The sequence below is a fragment of the Marmota flaviventris genome, chromosome 6, assembly GCF_047511675.1.
Source record: "Marmota flaviventris isolate mMarFla1 chromosome 6, mMarFla1.hap1, whole genome shotgun sequence".
Classification (NCBI taxonomy): domain Eukaryota; kingdom Metazoa; phylum Chordata; class Mammalia; order Rodentia; family Sciuridae; genus Marmota; species Marmota flaviventris.
Window position 1 is genome coordinate 126,915,818 of NC_092503.1, and position 12,786 is coordinate 126,928,603.

At 34.9% G+C, this 12,786-nt stretch overlaps 1 pseudogene; it reads left to right on the forward strand.

The window, feature by feature from the left end:
• Positions 1 to 8,488: 8,488 nt before the first annotated feature.
• Positions 8,489 to 9,471, forward strand: LOC139706268 (heterogeneous nuclear ribonucleoproteins A2/B1 pseudogene; annotated as a pseudogene).
• Positions 9,472 to 12,786: the final 3,315 nt, after the last annotated feature.

A 12,786-nucleotide genomic window follows, 5' to 3' on the forward strand; every position in this document is an offset into this window, starting at 1 on the left:
AGTTTAGCTATTGTGAATTGTGCTGCTATAAACATTGATGAAAGCACACCCAATTTCATTGAACAATTAATACTCAGCATAAAGGGATTAGTGGGCCCCAATATAATAATAGTGGATGAATTCACTACCTCACTCATGCTAATAGAAAAGTCATTCAGTTAAAATATCAACAAAACTATCAGAGTTAAAAACTACACTATAGATCAAATGGACTTAAATATTTTATTTACAGAATATTCTATCCAACAACAGCATAATACACATTATTTTCAGCTACTCATGAAACATTCTCAAAAGTAGATCATATTTTAGGCAATGAAGGAAATCTTAACAAATACAAAAAAACTGAATTTTTTTTTTTGCATTTATCAGATGATAATGAAATGAAATTAGAAACTAATAGCAAGAGACAATATAGGGACTATGCAAACACATAGTACAGACTGGACAATAAACTTTTGAATAAACCATGGGTTATTGAAGAAATCAAGGAAATTAAAAAAAATTCATAGAAATAAGTAAAAATAAAAGCACAACATACCAGAATCTGTGCGATAGAGTGAAGGAAGTTCTAAGAGGAAATTATGCATTCCAAGGTCTTAGAAATAACAGGAACAAATATCTATGTATTTGGTACACTCTACATAGTTGGTGGGACTGCAAATTAGTATGAACTTCTGGAAAGCAGTATGGAGATTCTTCAAAAAATCTAGGATAGAACCACCATATGACCTACTGTCCCAGTCCTCAAAATAAATAAATAAATAAACAAACACACACACACACACACACACACACACACACACACACTCACACACACACACACATAAAGGACTTAAAATCAGCATACTATAATGATGCTGACACATCAATGTTTCATAGTAGCCAATTCGCAAAAACCAAGCTATGGAACCAGCCTAGGGGCCCTTCAACAGATGAATGGACAAGGGAAATGTGGTATATATACACAATTAAGTCCTACTCAGTCATAAAGAAGAATAAAGTTATGGCATTTGCTGATAAGTGAATGGAACTGGTGACCATCATGCTAAGTGACATAAGCCAGACACAAAAAGCCAAAGCTTGAATATTTTCTCTGATATGCAGATGTTAGCACAAAATAAGAAAAAAAGAAAGAAAGAAAGAAAGAAAGAAAATGAGGGGAAATCAAATGAAAATAGAAGAGAGATCAGTGGAGTAGAGGAAGGAGATTGAAGGGAAGGGTGGAGGGGGATGGGATAAGGGAAGAAAGAGGAGTGGAATGAATGGACCTAACTTTTCTATGCACATATTTTGATATTTCAAAAAACTATAAGTAAACTATAAGTAAATAGTAGAAAGATCAATAGAGGGAAGGAAATAGAAGAGGGTAAAGAGTAGTACTGGGAACTGAATTAGAGCAAATTATATTACATGGTTTTATAATTATGCCAAAATGAATCCTAATGTTATGTATAAGTAAAATGAACTAATAAAAATTGATATACAGGTTCAATGCAATCCTCAAGAAATTACCAATGACAGTCTTTACAGATAGTAAAAACAATCGTAAATACACAAGAAATACAGAAGAACCAGAATAACCAAAGAAATCCTGAGAAATAAAAGAATAAATCTAAAGATATCACAATATTCAATTTCAAAATATAACACAGTGCCATAACAGCAAAAACTTCATGGTACTGGCATAATAGGAGGCAAGTAGACCAGTGGAATAGAATAGAGAACACAGAAATGAACCCACACAACTAGAGTCATCTGACTCTGAAGGAAAATATTAAATACATATGTTGGAGAAAAGATAGCCTCTTAACCAAATAGTACTGGTAAAACTGGATACCTGTTTGTAGAAACCTGAAACTATCCCTATGTCTCAAAATACAACTCAAAATGGATCAAATACATAAGATCCATCAATTTGAAACTCCTGGAGGATAGCATGGGGAGAACACTTTAAGATATAGGCATAGGCAAAGATTTTCTGAATAGGACCCATAGAGTCCAGGAAATAATAGCAAGAATAAAAAAATGGATTGAATCAAATTAAAAACTTCTGCAAAGCAGAAGAAACAATTAACAGATTGAAGAGGGAGCCTACAGAATGGGAGAAAATCTTTACCACCTACTCTTCTGAACCAGAATTGATATCCAGAATACAGAAAGAACTTAAAACAAAAACCCTCCAAATCCCAAATAACACAGTCAGTAAATGGGCAAATTAATCAAATAGTCCCTTCTCAAAAGAAGTATAAATGGTTAAAATTTACATTTAAAAGTCTTCAATAATTTTAGCATCCTGGATATGCAAATCAAAACAGCATTGAACTTCCATCACACCCCAATCAATGACAATCATCAAGAATGTGAATAAAAGTAAATGCAGGTGAGAATGCAGAGAAAAAGGAACTATTATACATGTTGATGGTAACATGAAATAATACAAACACTATGGAAATCAGTATGGAGTTTCCTCAAAAAGCTAAGAAACCAACTACAGAACTACAGTATGATCTAGCTATACCACTACTTGGTATTTATCCATAAGAATAAAAGTCATCATACTTTAGTATTACACAGAAATCCATACTTACAAAAGCACAATTCACAATAGCTAAGTTATAGAACTAGCCTAGGTGTCGGTCAACAAATGAATGGATAAAGAAAATATTATATGTATGAACATAATATTATATATATGGAGTCTTATTCAGCCATAAAGAAGAATTAAATTAAAACATCTGCAGGAAAATGGATGGAATTGGCTAGCATTATGTTAAGTGAAATAAACCAGACCACAAAAGACAGGTATTTCATGTTCTCTCTCATCTGTGGAAGAAAAAGATGATCTGAAAGTATAGGGAGTCTAAGAAAGAAGAGAAAGGGGATCAGGGAAGAAGAAAGGGGGTGGTAAGGGATACTAAAGAAGGGAAGTAAATGTTCAAAATATGTTATATGCATGTACAAATATGCTGCAAGGAACTCATTATTCTGTATTATTAACCTGCACTAGTACAAATACTACAAAAATGAAGAGGTTTAATCTCATGTTAAGTGTTCACACACACACACACACACACAAACACACACACAAAACCCAAGCAACCACAAACCTCAAGGGACACAGGAAACTTCTGAAATTAATGGATATATCTATTAACTTAATTATGGTGAAGATACCATAGGTATTTATATATGTGCAGTTGCATCAAATTGTGCACATGAAATACGTGCATTTCTTTATATTTTAATTGTACTTCAATAAAATTGTCAAAGAAAATGTGAGTAAATTAAATTCAAGGGAAGACTGTCAAAATATCAGGTTATACATCCATAATATTTCTGTTTAGTCATATTTAAAGGTAACCTTCTCCAGAAAAATCAGATTAACTCACAATTAGAATAAGTATATTAACATGGGAACACACATACCAGTGACCTGTGTTTGATTTGATCCTGTTATTTTTGTATTCTTTGTAATCATAGTATTTTTCATGTGACAATTAGTCTCACAATTATATCAAATATCTGAGGGGTAAATTTATTTTATTTTATTTTTATCCATGGAAAACAGTCAATACAAACATGTTTCCTTTTTCCACTTTACAAAATAATTTACGACAAAAGAGTTGCTTTTAATATATGTTATAGTAGTATATAGTAGTGGTTTATAAATAATTTAAACATCACTTTTCCAAAGACTATTATGCAAAATAAAACAAGGTGAAATTTTACATTCTTAATTTAAAAATAGCTTTTTTTTTTTTCTTGTATCTTGCCAGGCACTCACTTTCATGAATAAATAGTACTAATTTGCATAAAACTCAACCTACATGTAGTTAATCTTAAAAAAGACTCTCCTGCTTCTCTAGGACCAATATGTACATATTTAAATGGTAGGCAAAAAGTAGAAAAATCATATTGGGAAACATAGTGTATTGTTTTTTTCTCTTCATCTTAGGCTAGGTTACTTCTTCTATCCCACACTGTCATTCTAATTCTATTTTGGGGGAATGCTTATCTTTGAATCATTTTCTCACTAATAAAATTCCTTAGCACCTCTGAAATATTTTGAAAAGTTCTCTTATACCACTACATGCGTTGATCCACTGCATTGATTGACACAGAACAATCTGTGTCAAGGTTTCCTCCAAACACTTTCTCTTATCATTCTTCACTTCAAAGCTGCTCCTTCTTTGGAGTGGCAGGTGAGGACAATGTCTATATTCTAAGTTCCTTATTTTTCTTCTGAACTTTTATTTCTTCCCTATTATAGAAAAATTACTTTGCCCTTTGTTGTCTAAATCTCTTTTACTGAAAAATTATCTACATATTGTTTTTCTCCTCTATTTGTTTTCCAGGCAAGTTCTTAACTATTGGACAGCTACATCTGTGTTTTCTTCCCAGCACCAAATTTGGTTGTCATCAGGGATCTATGTCCAGATGACCCAGTTTTTATACTGGTTTTCATATTGGCATAATCAATACCAGGTGGATATCTCTTCTGCCACATTGGCCTTAGACCTCCATGATTTTATTCATTCATTATTGTCCTTAAATTATTGTTGATCACCAACCTACTATTAGACATTTTGGTGTTATCTGGAACTCAGAAAATATAAATGTGTATAAGGTCAAGTCTCATTCTTCCACCTTCAAATAATTTATCATATAAGAAACAAGCAAGTAGCAGACAATTAAAACAAAATGTAGTACATAAAACCATTGATATGAAAAAGATTTACAAAAACAGTAGAGATTTTGTTCACAGTATGAATGTCACCTATACTTCTACTATGGGACTCTATCCCAATTTCACAGATGTTTGATCTTGGAGTGCACTTATATAATTCTCTGTTTCAAATTCTCCCACTATGTCTCTTCTTTCCAATTTATTTCGTAATGTAACATTCTATCTTTTGATATATAATTATGTGACTTTTTTGACAAATACAGTCACATAACCATAGCCATAGCCAAAGTACAGAATGGTTACATTGCCTTCAAAGTTCTCCCATGCTTCTTTCTAATGTACCCCTCCTTCTGCCGAGCTTCTAGTGACAATGGATCATTTTTTTTCCCTGCAGTTTTCCTTTTCTAGAAAGTGCATTTAGGTGGAATCATATAATATGTGTCCTTTTTCTTTAATTTCTTTGACTTCAAAGAAGGTATCTCAAAGGTATTCTTCCATATGTTTGTTGGACATTTGTATATCTTCTTTTGAGAAATGTATGTTTAGTTCATTTGTTCATTCATTGCTTGGATTGTAATTTTGGTGCTAATTTTTTTGAGTTCCTTTTATATTCTGGATAATAATCCCCTGTTGGAAGAACATTTGGCAAAGATGTTTCTCCCATTTTTGAGGTTCATTTTTCATGCTCTTAATTATTTCCTTTGCTGTGTAGAAGCTTTTTAATTTGATGTCATCACACTTACTGATTTTTAGTTTTATTTCTTGAGCTTTAGGAGTCATATCATCAAAGTTGATGCCTGCACCAATATGTTGGATTGTTGACCCTGTGTTTTCCTCTAGTAGTTACATAGTTTCTCATCTAAGTCCTCTATGTTTGATCTACTTTGAGTTGATTTTTGTGCAGCATGAGTGATTGGAATCTGGTTTCTTTCTTCTACATATGGAAAGGCTGTCTTTTCTTCAACATATGTCTTTGTCAGCTTTGTCAAGGATCAGATGACTTCATCTATGTGCATTTGTCTCTGTTGCATTTTCAATTCTATTCCGTTGGTCTTTATGTCTATTTTTATGCCAATACCATCCTACTATAGTTCTGTAGTATAATTTGAGATAAACTATTATGATGTCTCCAGCATTACTTGTATTGCTCAGAATTGCTTTGGTTATTATTACTTTTTATTGCTCCATATGAATTTTAGGACTGTTTTTTTCTAGTTCTGCAAGAATGTCATTAGCATTTTGATGAGTATCACATTGAATATATTGATTGCTTTTGGAAATATAGCCATTTTAATATAGCCAGAATTAATACTATTCTGCCTATTTAAGAACATGTGGGGGAGCTGAGGTTTTGGCTCAGTGGTAGAGTGCTTGCCTAGCATGCGTGATGCACTGGGTTCAATTCTCAGCACCACATAAAAATAAATAAAATAAATGTCCATCAACAAATAAAAAATATTAAAGAAAAGAACATGTGGGGCCTTTCACTTTTGTAAAGTCTACTTTGTTTCTTGGCTGTTCTATAGTTTTAATTGTGGAGGTTTTTCACTTCTTTGGTTACATTTATTTTTAGGTATTTTATGTTTGGGGAGATTAGAAAACATTATCAACAATCTTAGCAATTAGAAAAAAGCAAATCAAATCTACACTAAGATTTTATCTCACTCCAGTTAGAATGACAATCATCAGGAATAAAAATAACAATACATGCTCTCTAGGCCAAGGCACACTTATACAATTTTGGTCAGACTGAAAATTAATATAACCACTTTGAAAATCAGTATGGAGATTCCTCAAAAGTCTATTAATGGAACCACCATATGTCCCAGATTTTCCACTCCTTGGTGTTTGTCCAAAACAGCTAAAATTAGCATGCTTTATTGATACATAGATATAAATGTTTATAGCAGCACAATTTACAGTAGCCAAGTTGTGGAACTAGCCTACCTATCCATTTAACCACAGAAGAATGAATAAAGAAAATGTAGCATATAAACTCAAAGGAGTTTTACTCAGTTATAAAGAAGAATAAAATAATGTTATTTGCTCTTAAATGGGTAGAACAGGAGAATATAATGCTAAGCGAGAGTAATAGGACAAATGTTTTCTCTCATATGTGTGCCTGCATGCATAAGAGAGATTAGAATGAAAAAGAGACCTCACCAAAATAGAAGGGAGACCAATAGGGTAGAGGAAGGGAATTGAGAAGGAGGGAGGAGGAGCAACAGGATAAGGTACTGGGAAATAAAATTGACCAAACTATACTCTGTTGTATCTCCTTGTATGACCATACCTCAAAAACTCCAACTTTTATATATAATTATAATATACTAATTAAAGAATAATGCTAGAAGGGGGTCCAGAAAGTACAGGAGAGGAATCAGGTATAGGGTGAAGGGGAGGGGAACAGGAAGTACTGGGAAATGAGTTTGATCAGATTTTGTCAAGTGCATGTACAAATATGTCACAATGAATCCCAGTAATATGTATAATAATAATAACATACCAATAAAAACCATAAAAGGTAATCTTCAAAGTGTTTGTGCATGTTATTATTCTTAAAATAACTTGGCAAATATTTTATATATTAGAGACACTACTTTAAATAGCCATTAAAGAATTCGAAAATTTAATGTGTGCCAAACACAACTGAGCTTCCTCAATGGATTCTTGTTTCATCTGAGTCCCTACAGTTGTGTGCCTCTGCAGTCTGGAGCAATCTCAGTGCAGAGATGCTGTGGCCATTGTGTACATTCACATGAGCAGAGGGGAAAACAGCAACACCAAGGGAATCAGAAAAAAAGAGTGCTAGGGATTGAACTCTGGGCCTTGTTGTGCGTGCTAGAGACAGCATCTCACTGAGTTCCTTAGTGTCTCATTTCTGCTGAAGCTGGCTTTGAACTCACAATCCTCCTGTCTCAACCTCCTGAGCCGATGGGATTACACACGTGCACCACTGTCCTGGCCCCTCACTTACTCTTCTTCAAAATGTACAGTCATACCATCTCAGCATTTTCTAGAAAATATACACAACAGGCTAAGTGGACACAAACTGAAGCATGGATACTTTGTACCCAGGTCTTTTGCACAACCAATTTTGCCATGAAACTGTCTGAGCAAAGGAAAATTGACTCTGTCTGTGGGCTGAGAACATGCCAGGGACATGCCGAAAACACAGCAGCAAGCTTCCTTTTGTTGCTAAAAGCTTGGTCCTTGTCCTTGATACCAATCAATAATGAGGACACCATTTTGAGAAAAAAGGAAAAAGACAGTTTTTTGCTTGGCTAGCAAAGGAGAAACACAGAGGACACCTGTCCTAAAGGCTGTGATTCTGCCCATCAGCAGGAACAAGGGACTTTTAAAGAGGTGATTCAAAGGCTACATTCCACAGTTTTCTGTCTGGAGTTATAATTCACTTGTTAATTTGGGAGAGAGTCATTTCTGAGATCTTCTGATACCCTCCCCACAGTCTGGATTACTTCATTTCTATGGTGGGTGTGAACTCAAGGACAGATAAATCTGCCTAATTTGGGGAAAAAAAGGTAATCCCATTTCCCTGAGATTAGGGAGGGGAGAGATTAGGGAGAAGCAAGTCCATTTTAAAAATAAATTGGAGTTAGTCATAGGAAGGTTCTAGAAAAGCAGCAGCAGTAGCAGCAGTGCTGGTCCTGTGTGGAGGTGCTCTTCAGCAGCAGTTCTCACTCCAGCGCCAGAAAGAGTCCGGTTTGTGTTTGTCTGCGGAGATCTCACTTATCTCACTTGCCTGCAGGAAATCAGGCTGAAGCGACTGAGTCCACAATGGAGAGAGAAAAGGTACAGTTCCGTAAACTCTTCATTGGTGGCTTAAGTTTTAAAACCACAGAAGAAAGTTTAAGAAACTACTATGAGCAATGGGGAAAACTTACAGATTTTGTGGTTATGAGAGATCCTGCAAACAAAAGATCAAGAGGATTTGGTTTTGTAACTTTCTCATCCAAGGCTGAGGTTGATACTGCCATGGCTGCAAGACCTCATTCAATTGATGGCAGAGTGATTGAGCCAAAACCAGCTGTAGCAAGAGAGGAATCTGGAAAACCAGGGGCTCCTATGACTGTGAAGAAGCTGTTTGTTGGCAGAATTAGAGAAGATACCAAGGAACACCACCTTAGAGATTACTTTGAAGAATATGGAAAAATTGACACCATTGAGATAACTATGGATAGGCAGTCTGGAAAGAAAAGAGGCTTTGGTTTTGTTACTTTTGATGACCATGTTCCTGTGAACAAAATTGTATTGCAAAAATACCACACCATCAATGGTCATAAGAAAGGCTTTGTCTAGACAAGAAATGCAAAAAGTCCAAAGTTCCAGGAGTGGAAGAGGAGGCAACTTCAGAGGAAGATCTGATGGATATGGAAGCGGAGGTGGATTTGGGGATGGCTCTAATGGATCTGGAGGAGGACCTGGACGTGGCAATTTTGGAGGTAGTCCTGGTTATGGAGGAGGAAGAGGAGGCTATGGTGGTAGAGGATCTGGCTATGTAAACCGGGGTGGGGGCTATGGAGGTGGTTATGACAACTATGGATGAGGAAATTTTGGAAGTGGAAATTATAATGTTTTTGGAAATTATAACCAGCAACCTTCTAAATATAGTCTAATGAAGAGTGGAAACTTGGGTAGCAGAAACATGGGGCGACCGTGTGGTAGAGGAAATTATGGTCCTGGAGGAAGTGAGGGTTATGGTGGGAGGAGCCGATACTGAGCTTCATCCTATTTGCCTTGAGCTTCATTGTATAAATAGGAGAGGATGAGAGCTCAAGGGTAACTGAACAGCTTCAGGTTATCAAAATAACAATGTTAAGGAAATTCTAATCTCAGTCATGCATAAATATGCAATGATATGGCAGAAGACACCAGAGCAGATGCAGAGAGCCATTTTGGGAATGGATTAGATTATTTAATAACATTACCTTACTGTGGGGGAGGGATTGTAAAAAATAAAAATAATAAAAGCCTTTGAGACAGTTAAAAAAAAAAAAAGAATTCGAAAATTTGAAGAAAAATCTAGAGTGGTTTATTATTATTATTATTATTATTATTATTATTTATAGTTTATTATTTTGGGAGAAGGAAGGTTAAACAATTTGAAACATAGAGATAACCAATATTTAATTTAAATTTTATTCCTTCTAATTAATTTTCATGTCTTATTTAATACTGAATATATTCATCTATTTGGACTAATTTTTATTTTTCATTTTAATATTAATAGTAAAATGCACTTAAATTAAAAAATTTATATTGTTCATTTTTATCTTTTCTAAATGTATGATTTCTTTTCCCTGTAAATGAACTCACAAATTAGGAAATCTTGGGTACAGAAAAAGTAGCAATGAGTTTTGGCCTTTTTCATGGCAAAGAGTTGAGAAGAATTTTCTGTCCTCATGTGTTTAACTTGCTTATGGAAATGGCGAACAAAGAATAACTCAGTGGATCTAAGAAACTTAAATCAAAGAACAGATCCCTGGGAAGATAGAAAGTGGTTGGTTTTTAATAGGGACTGTTTTTTTTTTTTTTTTTTTTTTTCTAGTTCTGTGAGAATAGGTGATAGGGAATAGTAATGAGTGACATTGTTATGGAAAATAGTCCAAGTATTATATCTGAGCTCTCTCTTGATTGGGGCTAAACTTTTAATTATGCTTTAAAAATATTAAAAAAAAAATTGCCTGATTATTGACTGTTTTCCAACTGCAAGACAGAAAAAGCGAGGTCAGGCTCTGGTAAGATTAGTGGAATGAGCTCAGGGGAACACCTATATCTGTGTGTTGATGGTAGTTGGTATCAGCAGTTTCCTGGTGCAGATACCTGCCTTGGAATTTTGTTTTTACTTTCACAAATGCTATGATTTAGGTAATAGAAAGTAAGGAAGGAAACTCTGAAAGAAAAAGAGCAATGGACCATTGGAGGTACTGAGCCAGTATGGTATAACTACTTTATCCCAGGCAGGTTAATTGATGATTTAGACAAATTCAAGAAGATACATGGGGCTGAAGAGATATCTGACATATCTTTATTGATAGATAGGAGAGCAGAAAGTCCTGTTTATCTTATGTACAAGATTACAACAAAATCTGCAGCATGCCAAATATGACTTCATGCATTATATAAGACTACACAGGGACTGTTGCTTCTGACTTCCATAACACATTGCTCCTTGGACATCTGGGTGAGGGAGCCTGATAGACTGCATTTTCCTTATAGCCAATATTTCTTGAATCCAGGGTTTCCAGGATCGGCATCACCTGGTAAGAGTAATTAAATGGAATGTGATTAGGTTCAATTTTTAGCAGCAGCAATTCTCTTCTCTGCATTGTGTAATCTCCACCACTCCCTAAAATCAGCAAAAGGAAGAAAAAAAAGGGGTAACCTTTGGTTCCTCTTTTAAATATCTGAGTAGTCAAAATAACTAATCTTTTCAGAGTAATATGAATTTTACTAAAGGCAATGATATATTTGAGAAATGAAGCCATTAATAAAAAGAAAAATAAGTTGACTTGATTATAAAAGATGAGGCAGAATCAATGAACTAAAAAATGAAACTAACTTAAAATAAGCTTGATATATATACCCAGTGGGTGAGAACATTGATAATGTGAAATAAAGCAAACATTTATAACAAATAACAATAGACGAAGGCAATGAAGATAAAAATTTACTTATCTGGAATATATGTCCACTCTCAGAAAATGTTTGGAAACAAATGAAGAAGGGGAAAGTGTGAAGACCAACACTAAGAGATATGTTGTATAGACGAAACAATGATAGTATATAATAATAGAAAAATCTAGAAAGAAGGCAAAACAGTAGACAGTATTCAAAGAAATAATTGAGAATTTGCAGAATAAATGTAGTGCAAGATGCATTCCCTGAGAAGAGGACTATAACCTGAAATTTAGATTGAAGGATGTTTACTGATGTACTGTAGAAGTGAGGATCAGGAAGCAGGACTGGGAGGGAATGAGCCACAGTCTGCTCAGTATCAGTCTCAGCTGAGCCCCTAGGGAGTTTGGTATGGGAATATGAGTAATTTGGAGTTGTCTTCAGTTACACTGTCTGCGGTTAGGCCTTTATATTGGCATTGGTTTGCACTGGGTGAAGGCACCCATGAGATGGGTGTGGCCATAAGTGAGACAGCTTTCTGGAGCTGAGGTAATCCCCAATTGTAGGCTGGATGCTGAGGACTGATTTGTCAACAGCATTTCCAAATTCCTTCATAAAATGCTCTTGGAATGGATTCATGGATCCAGTGGTCCCACAGCAAACAGAACCAGTCCATATTCCCATTCCAAAAGAGAGAGCTTACTTGTGTGTTACTTAGGTAGCACATTGGTTTTCCTATTAGCTTTCAGTAAACATTTGTAACTTCCAATTTTATTAAACAAAATGTATTTTCATTAGTGATGGAGACACAATTTCATTTTCTCTTTGGTTATTATTTGTTCCTATAACCATCTGTCAGATGAGGAGGTGGAGGGGAGATCACACAGTAATTTTATTTTAACAGGGAAATTTTAACATAAAGAATTATAAAACAATCATGAAAAACTGGAATACTGACAGATTGGATATAAGTAAGTGAAGAACTCTAAGGAATATAGGAATAACCAAAATAAGAAACAATCACAAAACACAGGGAATAGAGTACTCAAGAATACATTTCCTCCTGAAGCTGAGATAGAGCACTCAAGCTTTTGGGACCACTGCTGAATCCGACTGTCTGATAAAGAATCCCCAGGAGGCAGATTTTGAGATGACGATTAGGATGCAGAATACTTATTAAGGAGTACCTTCTGGGTAAAATTTGTATAGGCAAGGGAAGGAAAGAGTAGGACTGGGCAGAGAAAAAAAAAATTGTATTGAGATGCATTACTGATGACTGCTAAATGGATTTTTGAAGCTAGAACTGTCCAAATTTGGGCTGAGACAACAGGCTGTTTTAGTTCTGTGAGCAGTCAGTGGATGAAGGTAGCTCCAAGAAGGAATTGGCCTTGAGCCAGTAAACTTGTAGTCAAGACAAATCTCTGAAGTGCCAATGTTTCTCATTATTGTAATATGGC